This window comes from Ochotona princeps, chromosome 2, assembly GCF_030435755.1.
Source record: "Ochotona princeps isolate mOchPri1 chromosome 2, mOchPri1.hap1, whole genome shotgun sequence".
In the NCBI taxonomy this organism is placed as follows: domain Eukaryota; kingdom Metazoa; phylum Chordata; class Mammalia; order Lagomorpha; family Ochotonidae; genus Ochotona; species Ochotona princeps.
This window is the reverse complement of record NC_080833.1, coordinates 73,935,442-73,950,115: the sequence shown is the minus strand read 5'-3', so window position 1 is coordinate 73,950,115 and position 14,674 is coordinate 73,935,442. Positions and strand designations below refer to the sequence as shown.

The following is a 14,674-nucleotide window of genomic DNA, read 5'->3' as shown; positions in this document are numbered from 1 at the left end:
AAATGTGGTTTGCTCTTAATAACTTAATTGGTCCTTTCATTTCAAAAAGTGGCCATATGAACTTTGTTTATTTGTTAACTTGTTTTTCAATGACAGAGGAAATAAATGCTTGTAAGAGCAGAAAATTAATGATGCTTACACACTTGGCTTCATAGAACCAACTCAGCCCACTCTGCCCTTACAACAGATTGGCCTAAAATCTCAACCTTCTTGATAGTGTCGCATTAGGCCTGGTTGCTCCTCTGATCCATGACCTGTGGCTTTTACCAGCCAAACCAACATTAACCATTTATCACATGCGTATTTAAAAAGTATTTTTACCAACATATATTCCTTTAAGTCGTTTTATTCCCATCCACAAAACTGAACTCACCCTTAGTGAATCACAGCAAGGAGACTTGTACATAGTCTCTTGTACACCTACATCAAGTTCCCTCCTGTGCATCATGGTGATAGCGTGTCTCCTGTTTATTCCTAAACTCTCCCCCTCTCATCCCACACATACCATTTGAAAAAGAAAATAAACAAGTCATCATTAAAGCTGCAAACCTTCTGGGGAATTGAATTTGGTACGTTGTTGAGTTGGAATGATTTGAAATAGAAAACTTCATTCATCACACCAAAGGGACTCTGTCATTTAAGGGGCTTGGCAGGGAAGAAGCTCTTCACTAAGGGAAGAGCATTTTGAAACAGTACGTAGACAGGACTGAGCCATCACTAAAGCACTGGCATGTTGCTAAAGAACTTATGTTGTGTTGGAACCCAAACCTAATTGATTGTCCACTTTTCACACTCATCCTTATTTGTCAGACCAGTTCTTCAAAAGGGAATTTTTATGCTACCTTTATGCTGTCATGTATTCCAGATAATCAAACTACGCATCAAATCAAGAGAGTCATAGACTGGCAATTTAGTGACTCTGCCAAGACATGGTCTTAATATCTAAAAACGGAATACTAAACAAACAACGGGCGCAGGAAAAGGTCTGGGGCAGACACAGGGGGTAGCAGGGAGCCTAAGTGGTAATAGATTCCATCCGCCCAGTCACTCCCAAAGCCCCCTAGAAATTGCTTTGAAGAAGAAAAAGGTGACTAGTAAGTTTATTTATGGTTTTTAAAAAGCACTGCCAATCCCAATTTATCAGTTACTGTCTTGTGACAATTTATTCATTGTTCACTGTTAGAAGCCAGAAGTTACATAGAAATGCATGATTGGTGATAGCTTCTCTATTTCAATATGGTATAATAGAGATAACACAGTGCCCAAAAGCTCTGCAGCCGACTTTTTGTCTGCTTTGTCTCTTTTCATTACTCTATCAGAATCTTCATTTAATATAATCCAAAAAAGCAAGGTAATTGCTTCACTTATCGGTTATCATCGCTCTCGCATACTTATCATGTCAAAATTATTTATGTGGATAGGCCAGGTTGATCTTGCTGCATTCAGAAGCTTAAAATTTGAATAACTGTTCTGCCAGTTAGGTTATCAAAATTGCAGCATAAGCAATGAGCTGCTCTCTTCTGGATGCTGGAGTAGAGAGAAGGAATAACTGCAGCTGGGAAGCAATGGACCAGGTCAAGACAGCTCCTAGAACCACGTCTCCATCCAGCAGTGGAAACGGTCACCAAAAGGAACTGCTGGAGGATGCACTGTGTAGGTCGATGACAAAGGAAGGAGAAGGAGCCACTGAGCCCTGCCTTTCCTGTTTTTTTTTTTTTTTCCCAACAATTGCCCCCAAGATATTCAATGCAATTATCCTAAAAGGCAGGACAAACACTTCAACCAGGTGTTCACATATCCACCCCTCACATTTTAAAATCCTTCAAAGACACCCCAATATACATTTTTCTACTTGTTAGTCATGTGTCAATTGTCAAGTGTTCTGTCACTTTAAAGATGTATTAGGCTAACAGGAAATGTGGCAGCTTTTCAGTCTAGAAGCAAACATTTCTGCAAAATAAGTTTTTAAATAAGCCTTGTTTCAAAGCATCTAAGTCTCTCTCTCCCTCTCTCTCTCTCTCTCTTTCTCTCTCTCTCTCTCTCTTTCTCAGCCTCTCTCTTTCTCCCTTTTTTCCACTCCAGTGTTTGTATGAGTGTGTCTTTTTGATTTTATAAATGTTGATAGCAAAAAGATATTGCCTTAGTTTGTGCATTTCTGCCTCAACAAGTCAGACTGTGACTGTGTTACAGAATGGTTTACACATGTATATTTCAAATACTTAATATGTATTTATTTGCCAGGGAGACAGAGAGCTCCTACTTGCTGGCTCACTCCCTAGATGACCATGGGTGGGCCAGGGCTTAATCCATGATCCTGGAAGTACAATCAATGTCTGGCACAGGGGTAGCAGAGATATAACTTCTTTTTCAAATTTTTTTCAAAGATTTATTTTTATTTGTATTGGAAAGTCAGATTTACAGAGAACAGGAGAGATGGAGAGGAAGATTTTCCATCTGCTGGTTCACTCCCCAAGCTGCTGCAACAGCCAGAGCTGAGCTGATCTGAAGCCAGGAGCCCAGACCCTCTTCGGGGTCTCGCACATGGGCACAGTGTCCCAAGGCTTTGGGCCATCCTTGACTGCTCCCAGGCCACAAGCAGGGAGCTGGATGGGAAGCAGGACCACCTGGATTAGAAGCGGTGCCCACATGGGATCCCCCAGTGCATACAAGGCGAGGACTTTAGCCACTAGGTTATCGTGCTGGGCCCCAGAGACACAACTGCTTGGCCCATCACTTGCTTCCTCCCATGATGCATAAAGTTGGAATTAAGAGCCAGAGTCACCATGACTCAAACTCAGGAACTCCAGTATAATCTGCAAGCATCCCTGCTGGTGTCCTAACTGTTCTGCCAAAGCCTACCTACAAGTACACTTTGAATCCCTTGGTGAGAGTCTCAGGATCAATGGGAACTTTCTAGCCTAGCTTTTGTGAGCCTTCTCCCAGTTTTTCTATTTCGGAACAGAAAGTGTTAAGCAAGTCTTCATGGTACAATGAGATTCCCTCACATTCAGCCTGCCATGCTAATATTCTGGGAATAACTACAGCTGGTGAGTGATAGTTTCACTGTGGTCTTAAAATCATCTTTAGCTAAGTCATAGGTACTTTGTAGTATTTTCCAAATTCTCTCAATGTGACTGGTTAAGTGTGAAAATATTTCTGAATTGGGCCAGGCGCCATGGCCTAGCGGCTAAAGTCCTCACCTTGAATGCGCCCTGGGATCCCATATGGGTGCTGGTTCTAATTCAGGCAGCTCCACTTCCCATCCAGCTCCCTGCTTGGGGCCTGGGAAAGCAGTCAAGGACGGCCCAAAGCTTTGGGACCCTGCACCTGTGTGGGAGACCTGGAAGAGGTTCCTAGCTCCCGGCTTTGGATTGGTACAGCACTGGCCATTGCAGTCACCTGGGGAGTGAATCATCAGACGTAAGATCTTCCTCTCTGTCTCTCCTCCTCTCTGTATATCTGACTTTGTAATAAAAATAAATAAATCTTTTTTAAAAAAAGAAAATATTTCTGAACTAATTGTCTATTTCTTAATGCATAACTAATGTTTGCTGCAGCTTTAATTCTTTATTTAAAGTTCTTTACCACAGAGCCAAAACCAGAAGTCAAGTACCTGGGACTTGAACCAGTGACCATAAAGATGGTCAGCATCACAGACAGTGGCTTAATCCAGTACACTAAAACTCTGGTTCCTTAATTATTTTCACAGTCTCTGTGTTTTCATCAAGACACATTATAATGCTTCTACTTAAAGCCAAATCTGAGTAAGCAAGCAAGTGGGAATATTAATGAGTGTCTATTGAGTGCTGACTCTTAAGCAATGATATATGTAAATTATTTATACTTGAAGTGCAGCTTTCCTTTAAATACAAGTTCATGACATTGTGTATTCATTCGTTTGTTCAGCAAATGCATTTGACCATATGCTAGGCTCTGTGTAGTTACTAGGATCAAAGGATGAATAAGATAGTTCTCTTCCCTTGAAGAGTTCAAAATCCAGTGATGTCTGATAAAATATTGTGAACAAATTGTAAACAAATTCTGACATAGTTGATATCCGCCTTTGCTATTTGCCAGTTGTCTAACCTTGCACCTGTGCTCCCAGGATACAGTTATTATCTCATGATGCAGTACCTAGTAGGCAGTAGGTACCCAACAGAAGTTAGCTAGACCTGAACGTACAAAATACCAAAGAAACACAGAAGTCATAGAAGCCAGTTCAAATGTAGGGCACAGATGGAGGAGTTTCAAGATAATGGGGTAGGTCAGTGGCTAGGGGGAAGAAAGGGAGTGGGGTGGGGGAAGTAGTATATCTTAGGGTTGGAGGCATCGGACATGTGGAATATCCCATCAAATTACAGTCCCTGGGTACTGCTACTTAGGAGAGTGTGAAAGGGCACAGAGGACAAGTCTGTTGAGGAACTCCTAATCTTTTGTTGCTCAATCATTGCTTCATCACTCTCCCTGGTTTCTTGTTTAACTTTATTTTGCTTGATCTTTGGAGTAACTGTTTCGTCTATTGAAATAGCTCCTTCTTTCATTTTAAATTCTAGACTGAAGTAGCCACCATGAGATTTCAGTTTTGTGTATAAATTTTTAACACATATCCTACATACAAATTAAGAAAGGAATCGGTATCTGAATAATGACTGTTGAATCTTTTGATTTAATATCAGCCCTCCTTATTGTTGCAAAGCATCTCAATGACAACAAATATTTATGTGAAAGAGAAAAAGTGTGATCATAATCCAGAAGTCTTGAAGCATCTGGATGCACAGTAAGATATGGATGAAAATTATAATAAAATGACATAGCAAGTAAAATAAATAAAAACCCATTTTCCATTAAAATTTTATTCGACTTTAGGTACTTAAGCTTATTTGATACAATATGTGAGCATGTCTTTTCTCAACTCATTACTGCCATTACTGCACATGACTGTCTAAAGCTTATCTGGGTTAAGGTAATCAGTATGCACTGCTTTTTCTCTATGTAAAAGGTCATCCATTCTCAAACAACTTTTTATTGCCTTTTAAAAATAGGTTCACCATTGGCTTTTTCCCAGGGATCTGAGGTCCTGCCAATCCTCCACAAATCTTCACGTGTTATCATTCTTGGCTCTGTGATTACATCAATTATTTTCTTGGCAAATCCAAAGTAGAGTCGGTCAAGCCCAACTAACACAAAATATGTAACACCCAAACTAAATTGTAAGCCAGTTCAAATTATGCCTTAGCTAATTTTTATTTTAGTCTTCTTTAGTTAGGCGTGTCTCTATAGTTACTTTGTTTTATGATCACACTCTTCCATATACACATGAAACTGCCAAGAGGCTCAGGGAACAATTTAGAATCATCCAAAGCCCTTAACACTATTAAATCCTATTTGATCCATGAAGAATAATTAGCAAGGTCTGGGGAACTTGTATGGGAGTTTATCTATTTACAGTTGGTTCTATCTATTTGTAAGCAGCCAGATGAGTTTTATCCAAGTTCAGACAATCATTTAGAACAGTTCTAAAGCAGCCATGTTTTTTTCTATTTCAAGATGACAAACATTCTCATTTATCTCTTCTCCGTTCGAAATTCCCACTGAAATGACAGCACACAAATAAAAAAACAAATAAGTTCTTGGCAAGTCTTAAAACAAACCAAGGAGGCCCGGCGGTGTGGCCTAGCGGCTAAAGTCCTCGCCTTGAAAGCCCCGGGATCCTATATGGGCGCCGGTTCTGATCCCAGCAGCTCCACTTCCTATCCAGCTCCCTGCTTGTGGCCTGGGAAAGCAGTCGAGGACAGCCCAAAGCCTTGGGTTCCTGCACCTGCGTGGGAGACCTGGAAGAGGTTCCAGGTTCCCGGCTTCGGATCGGCATAGTACCGGCCTGTTGCGGCTCACTTGGGGAGTGAATCATCGGACGGAGGATCTTCCTCTCTGTCTCTCCTCCTCTCTGTATATCTGACTTTGTAATAAATAAATCTTTAAAAAAAAAAAAAACAAACAAACCAAGGAAAGGGAATGGATAGAAGGTAATATTAGCAGAACAGAGACTTGATGAAATCCTAGAAGATATAAGGCATATTGGATTAAAAGGTTGGATAAACTCTAAGGCAGTAATTTACAACCCAAAGACACACAGAGAAAAAAAATGAAATAAAGGTGGAAATTGTTTCCCTAAAAAATCTCCAAGCACACAAGGGCAGAAGTGGCAAAGGGACCAATAAGGCCTTATAATTGGAAGATCAGCTTCAGAAATCTGGATCACATTGCCGGTTTCTTCCTCTTGATATGGGACATTTATCCTGTTTGGCAATTGTGATGTCTAAAGTTGCTCTTGTACTGAAGGGGAAAAAAAGGCACTTATCATTGGGTTCAGCCTTTGACACAGAGCAAGAAGGCTGCCTCCCAGTTAGGAGAAAAGTCTTTTGGATAAAATGACGTATTTGGCAGCAAAGGTTTCCCATCTAAACTAGCAAATATAGTCCTTTTTGCACAAAAATTAGTCATCAATCAAAAGTTATCAGACAGTTAAAGGAAATTTAAAGGAAACCAAGTAGAATGAAAGAAAGACAATGGTGAATCATACAAACTGAATAAATTATACAAACAATGATAATGGCAGGAATAAAAAGAAAAAATGTTTTAATTCCAATTTGTATCTAAAATAAAAAATTAATGCACTGGTAATCTAAAAGAGATACAACGAGTTTTTAGAGATAAAAGAATAATTTCTCATGCATTAAAACTTGAGAAGCAATGATAATATGTATCTAAAAGGTCTTAGGCCTATCTATACAAATGTCTTAAGAAGAAGACAGCATAAGCAATGACAGAGTTGAAATAATCAAAGAAGAAGGAGAATCAAGATGGCAGAATAGGGTAAGGACACGTTTAAATGGACGGAAAAACACTTAATCAAGATGAAGCAGACAGGACATATTCCAGGAAATAGGAGAGGACAGAACAACAGCAGAGGGGTACCTGGAGACTGACAGACACAGAAAAGCAGCGGACACAATGGTGTGGTGTTGCAGAGACTGATATTCCAGCAACATTCAGCTAACAGTGATCTCAACTCCACCAGCAGCCAGAACTCCACCAGCAACCAGGTGGGAAGGGACTTTCACTGAGAGCTTGGGAGCTAAAGCCAGGCAAAGAACTGTCCGTCCTACTGGTTCGTTTGATTTGACCAGGAGCAGAGACAGAGCAGCAGATCCCAGATAGGCAGTGCAAGAACAGCGTGGATTTCACAGCCCAGTCAGCCCCCTAGAGCCGAATTGGGTGCCATTTTGTGTAAGGAGGCAAAGGCAAGGGAAAGGACTGAGCATACACTGAGCTGGGAGTGAACTCATTTCTGACTCAGTGAACTGCAGCAATGTGGCATTCTACAGGTTCCACCCACGACAAGTCTTCATAGCCCTCAGACGTGATGGCCAGCAAATCAAGAATTTTAGTAGTGGTATATTAGGCGCCATTTTGTACACTGTGGCAATAGCTTTAGGACTGCAGGGACAACAGTGAACTGCGCATGTGCTGATCTCGCGAGAACTCACTGAGTTACCGACTTGCACTGATCCCACAGGAAGATAATACCGACTGTGGCATCGTACCAGTCAAAATAGGTCCGTCTGGCACCCAGACCTAACATCCAACAGGTTCCAGCAAGATCAGTGCCACCAACAACCTAACTATATAGGACACCTGGTGTCTCTCTAATCCTGGGACCTGCTCCAACAGAAGTGGGAGAAAGGTTGCAGAGACAACGGTGCAGCCTCAGCACAGTATCACAGGAGGAGGAGAGTGGTGAGCCAGGAGCTGGGGCTGTGGAGACCACGGTGGAAATCTAACATAAGAACCCAAACCTGGAACTCGCTGGAGGTTGTGGCACAAGTGGCTGCAAGCAAAAAGTTGTGTACCAACTGCAATAAGTAAAATTGCTTTGTAGACCTGTAAGTGACACAGCTTAGAAACCTACCCCAAGGAGAAGACTCTGCTAATTAGAAGTGCAATGGCCAAGAGCAAAAGAAGAAACAAAGGCATAATGAATATTACTGAAAACTCCCCTGCAAAGGAGCAAAACCCTATGCCAATCTTAGAGTTAACTGAGGAAGACATCGAGAAAATGGGGCATACAGAATCCATAAGACTCATTTTAAAACTTCTGATCAACAATGAGAAGCACATACTAGAGTTCAAAGAATTTAAGGAAGCAATAAAGCAAATCAAGGCTGATATATCAGAAATTAAGAACACAGTAGAGCAAATTAAAAGTACAATGGAGAGTCTCCTAAACAGAATAAAGCAAGCAAAAGAAAGAATCTCAGAATGGGAAGATATTTCCTGTCATCAGGGGGAAACAAACAAAAAGTTGGAAGCAGAGCTGGATCAGGCCAAAAAAAGTATTCAAGAATTGAAAGACACTATTAAGAGGCCTAATATAAGAATTATGGGAGTCGCAGAAGCTGCATAAAGAGAAGCTGAGCTTGCAACTGTATTTAATGAAAGAATAAAGGAAAATTTCCCTAATCTGGAGAAAGAACTGGGAAACAAGATCCAGGAGGGGCACAGAACTCCCAACAGGCTTGATCAAAAGTGATCTTCACCACAACATATGATCTTCAAGCTCTCTTCAATCGATCATAAGGAAAAGATCCTTAAATGTGCACGTGAAAAAAATCAATTGACATATAAAAGAATGCCAATTAAACTCACAGGAGATCTCTCACAGGAAACTCTACAGGCAAGAAGAGAATGGAGTGACATATTCTAGATTCTAAAAGAAAAAAATTGTCGGCCTAGGATAACATATCCAGCAAAGCTTTCTTTTGTCTTTGAAAATGAAATAAAATTCTTCCACAGCAAAGAAAAGTTAAAAGAATTTGCCTCTTCCAAACCTGCCCTACAAATGATACTTCAAGATGTTCTCTTGACAGAGAAGAGGAATAGCACCCAACAAAACCAAAAGCAAATGGGAAGAACATCCCAGTAAAATAACAACAGAAGACTAAACCAATGAACAACCCATTCCTAAAGTGACAGGACCAAAGTACCATCCATACATGTTAAACTCTGAATGTAAATGGCTTAAGCTCAATCAAACATCATAGATTAGTAGACTGGATTAAAAAACAAAACAACATCTATTTATTGTCTGGAAGAGACACACTCCATCAACAAAAATCAGCGGAATCTATACTGCATGGATTTTGTTGTTTTCTGTTAGTTTCATCTCTTCAAAACACTTTCTTCTGATTAAATCATTCAATGACTCATAGATCATACAGCAGCATCATTTTCTGCAAGAAGTTCTTGATTTTCATCTCTTCAGCTACACGTTAGGCATTTAATAGCATGTTATTTAACTTCATGGTGTGGTTAATTTCTTTTTTCTCCCTGAAGTTGATTTTGTTTTGTGGCTCTTCATTTAAGGGGATAGTAGCTGTGTAATGGAGACTGTCATATCTAGTAACACTTCATTTAACTTCATGGCATTGTAAATTTCTATTTTTCTTTTTATTGTTGATTTTGTATTATGACTTTTCATTTAAGGGGATGTACAGTAGCTGTGAAATGGAGACTAACATCCAGATGTGAGGATACAATGTAACAAGCATTTCTACTTCCAGACAAAGATGGACTTGCAATGAAACTGTGTGCTATATCTTGACAATAGGATACTGGACTCTCTGCCATTGTCCATGCCCGCAATGATGGAAATATGACTGTGCATGAAGAACTATATTTTAGTAATGATATAGAGGATGTAGGTAGGGGGAAGGAATTGGGAGGGGATAAGGAAAATGCCAGGAGCCTATAGGACTATATCATAAAATGATAATAATAATAATAAAATGTTAAAAAAGAAATAATCAAAGAAATAGCAAATGAAAATTTCCTTCAGCTGGAAAAATATCAATGCAACAATTGGCAAAGGCCAACAAATCTCAAGTGGGAAATAATATATACAACTTTTAAAACTTTCAGAATACCAGACATTTTGAGAAAAATCATAAAAAGCTTCAAAGAGGGAAAAAAGCAATTGCTCAAAAAGAAATAAGCATCAGATTAACATTAATATCTTATCAACAATACTGGGTATAGAGTAATTTCAAATTCCGTATACAATACAATTGAAGATAAACTTCAGTGAAAAAGAGTGTTTTGCAACTGAAGAATTCAAAAAGTTGACTTTCAATCTATATTTTTCTTAAGAAAATATGAAGAGAATATATTTCAATAGTATGAAAAAAAAAAAACAAGTAAGAGGAAGAAACAGAATCTGAAAACAATTTAATTTGACCCAGAGGCACCACAAAAAAATACCAGAATGAGAAGTAGGTCAAGAAAGTAACAAGTAAAGAGTGAAAGAAAGCTAAAGGACTTTATGGGAAGGATTGATTTGTATGAATTGGAGGATGGTAATATATATGAGGAAACCTATATAAAATAAATTCATGGTGAAATACAAATCAAAGTAAAAGGTGATGTAGTTTTGAGAAATTGTTGAAACCTATATTACATATGTATATATAATATATAATATGGGTGAAAATACTTATCTTTCTTAGTTTGATATTTAGAACAATGTGGGATTATGCTGCTTTCTTTATGTGTCTAATTATACTACATGTTCTAGCGAGAGTAATACTCATATAATTATAATGTTTAAGTACTATTTCAGATTCTTACATTTCCAGATCAAGTTATACACAATGCATAAAAGATGTATTTATGGTTACAGAACTGAAATGTAAATGGTATAAATATAACAATATGAATGTATAAGTATAAATTACTATAATAATGTTTACATAAAATTGCTTTATACTCTAAAAATGTCAACTAATAACTCAGCTGACAAAACTCAGCAGGTTGGAAGAAAAAAAAAAGTATATATGAACTGACTTTCTCTTCTCATGTGATAAGAACCACTTTCAAGCCAGTAATTAAAAATCAGATTAGGCTTAACATTGTCATGAAGAAAACCAATTGAAAAAGTAAAATGAAGCAGACATTTCGGCTGGTGATTTATATGCCTGTGTCCTACATGAGAGAGTCTGAGTTCAGTCCCAACTCTAGTTCCTGACTCCAGCTTCCACTCATGTAGACCCTGGAAGGCAGCAGCTAAGGGGAGCTTTGACTGGGTTCCTAGCTCCTGGCTTTGACCCCAACGCAGTTGCTGCCCAACCCTAGCCCATTGTGGGCAACCGATGAGCAAATATGCAAGCGGAAGACTTTTACTGTCTCATTCTGTCTCTCCCTCAGCCTCTCAAAGCAAAGCAACAGAAAAAAGGGAGCACAAAAACTAATGACAAAATCAGAACCTAGAAGACAAAAGACAAAAATGTGTCAGACTATGAAATTTCTCAGCTTTCATTTGGAAAGCAATAACTGCTATTGAATGGCTCAAAAATAAAAAATTCAATGTATTAGAGATAGGATAGGAAATGTCAGAATGTTGTAAAAGAGAAGCAATTAAAATCATTGCCGTTAGAAGCTTTTGGACAGTGAGGATAACTTTTGTTTTTCATTTATTTCCCCTCTATATAGTTCTAAATATCTTGAAACATTACATACAATATGATATGTAAAAGTAAATTTGTAAATAAAAATTTTCAAAGGTATTTTTATGGTGTATATACACCCCCACAAACATATATACATATATAAAGTACCACTAACAGAATAAACACAGACTTTACTAGTATCTGTTTCTTAATGATTTTTTGAACTGTGTTCCCCATGTGTTAAACTTTGATTCTGTAATGAGTCAGATAGATACGGCCGTTATCACGGAAGAGAGCTTACTATCTATCCATAAAGATAGACATTAAACAAATAACCACACAAATAAATTGCTCAATTATACGTGTATTATGTTTTGTAAAGGATCAATGTATAATGAGACAATATAATGTAAACTTAAACATGAGAGATCAGGTTTCTTTGGGAAAATCTGTATAATAGTCGAATTTATTGGTTCTTAATCTTTGACTAAGATCAAGTTTATAATCATCAAGTTTAACAAAATACGATTTCCTGGTGCTATGAGGTAACAGGCTCCTGCACACAAAGGAAATAAATAGTAACAGATCATTTTTTGATTATAGGCAACTAAATGCACTCCCACATAGGCAAAGCTCCACCCCTTCTTCCATATAATTCAAATCAGAAATATAAAAAGAATCACAGATTTTCAAGGTATTAAGTTTTCTTGAGACATTTTCCCCCAAAATGAAATCACTTAACTTTTTTTTTTTAACTAAAAGTCATATATTGAGAGCTGATAATTTGGCAATCTGCAGCAAGACAAGGTAAAGATCAGCCCACTTTAACATTTGAAAAAAGTGCAGTATTTCCAGAGCTGTCAAGAACTTCAAGTTGTGAAGGAAGTAATTTGATCTTCTGCACTTAAAAACTATTTACTTACCCATTTCCATCAGCATTCACTCACACAAACTAAGTGTGAGGAGTGGAAAGCATATTTTTCTTCAACCCATATCCAGCTAAGATATAGGATAAAGCATGAGCAAGTCAAATGTCTTAGGACCTGACCAAAAGCTGCCGAGGGTCCAGGGTCTTATTACCAAAGTCTGGCCAGAGGGAAGAACTGGTCTGAGCAGTAAAAGAGTTTGGAGAAAGGGAGAGGAACATACTAAATAATCATAAGTCCATTTTATCATTAATAATAGGATCATTTCTGGCCCTTACAGCAGTTTGAGCCTTGTTATGGGCCACATCAGAAATGACAAGGTAAATGTTAGTCTGTGGGTCTCAGAGGGGGCTGCCTCGTTTACAGTGTACTCGCACGCTCCCCTACAGCTATCTGGCCCCCAGATTCAGAGTGCCAGGTTCTCTGCACACATGCCCCTAACTTTCATATCCATTTTTGGTGCTGCTGATTTGGCAACCTGTTAAACTCAACCATTTGCTCAGACTGAGAGAACAGATCGGGACACCTTGACACTGTTTGTTCCTTTGGAAAGACCCAATTAACTTCCACTCCAAGCTGAGAGCTCCATACAAGCAGATGCAGTGAGTCCCCAGAGCAAACTCATTCCTTGTGACCCAAACAAGTCAACCAAGCAAGAAATTTTCTCTCCTACAAATAAGAAACTTGCATTTCAACTGGTATACTATTTTTAAATGCATACATGTAACACCAAGTGGATCAAACCCTTTTAATATAGAAAAATCAACAGATACTAAATCATCAACTGCCTCAATGTACAATCTCACACATTTTTCTAACCCCCTAGGGAACTCATCAGGACACTTGCTTGGGAAACCTAAGAAGAAAACATTTCCTTCTCAATTATTTTGCTTGTTCATTCTTCTCCTTCTCTGTCTCCTCCTCCTGCTGCTTCTTCTTTCTTCTTCTTCCTCCTGCTCCTCCTCCTCCTAAGTTTTTTTTTCTTCTACTGTAAAATCAGATTAGCAGAGAGAAGGAGAGACAAAGATTTTCCAGTTGCTGGTTCACTCGCCAAGTGGACACCAGCAGCTGGAACTGAGCTGATTCGTAGCCAAGAGTCAGGAGCTTCTTCTGGGTCTCCCATGTGGGTGTAGGGTTCCAAAGCCTAGAGCTGTCCTCTACTGCTATTCCAGGCCACAGGCAGGGAGCTGAATGGGAAGTGGAGCAGCTGGGACACAAACCGGCGACCATATGGGATCCTGTGGCATGCAAGGCGAGGACTTTAGCCACTAGGCTACCGAGCCGGGGTCCTGCTTGTTTCTTCTTTTGGCGCTGGAACACATTCTGGTTTGGGGGAAATCCTTTCCAATCTTATAATCTTGGTCATCATCTCTGCTTCGCAGAATATCTGTCATTTCATGACAGCTCTTCCAGAATCACGTTAGAGACATATACCAAGCATTTCCTATGTGCCAGGCCACTGTGTGAGACTTTCTGTATATTATCTCACATTGTACACACACAGTCCTAGATGGTTGGTCATCACATAGGCCATGCACTCTACCCAAGATCAACTCATTAGGTGGCACGGTGATCTGGGTCCAAGAACTCAAAAAAGTATAGAGAACATCTTGTAAATAAAGATCACATTTTCTTCTTGATGTTCATTATTGTCATTAACGTTTATCTTGAGATTTGTTTTCCTCAGGTGTCAGCGATTCCTCTCCCCTTGAAAATTTCCTCTTCTCTTGACTGTATCTACCTGCATTTCCACCTGCCTGTCAAACAGTTAATGATCTGTATACAAACACTTACATGAACTAGTGGAGCTCGGCCCATAAAAGAATCCTAGGGGAATCCTATAAAGACTTGCTTACAATATGAATAATCCTCTCTTAATTAATTCCTCTGTACATTTTTTTTTGTTTCACATAGTGTATTTTTTAAGCTAGGCTAGTAACTCTGTGTGTTTGGTGTCTCATTTTGTTTTATTTGGGTTTTACACCTCAGATGGCATCAGCCTTGCCATTTGGTGATTCAGGAAACTTGATTATTTTAACATCCACCACAGTCATCCTGGTTTTTTTTGAGTTGGTAAAAGTGAAAGTTAGGTAGCCTGAGCATTCTTTGTTAGGGAATATTTTCATGAAATCAGAATTTTAACTCCTATTGCTTGGGATGTTCAACAGACCAGGACAATGATGATATGTGTCTAGGATATAATTTCTTACTGTATTAATTTTGGCAGGTCAGATCCAGCTTTCATGG

General features: G+C 38.9%; 1 long non-coding RNA gene across 1 annotated transcript in view; it reads right to left on the bottom strand.

The window, feature by feature from the left end:
• Positions 1-4,671: 4,671 nt before the first annotated feature.
• Positions 4,672-14,674, bottom strand: part of LOC131479580 (uncharacterized) — a 90,100-nt gene continuing 80,097 nt past the window's right edge. The window contains exon 5 of the long non-coding RNA XR_009244984.1: positions 4,672-4,766. This is a non-coding gene — a long non-coding RNA (uncharacterized LOC131479580). The remainder of the gene's footprint in view (positions 4,767-14,674) is intronic.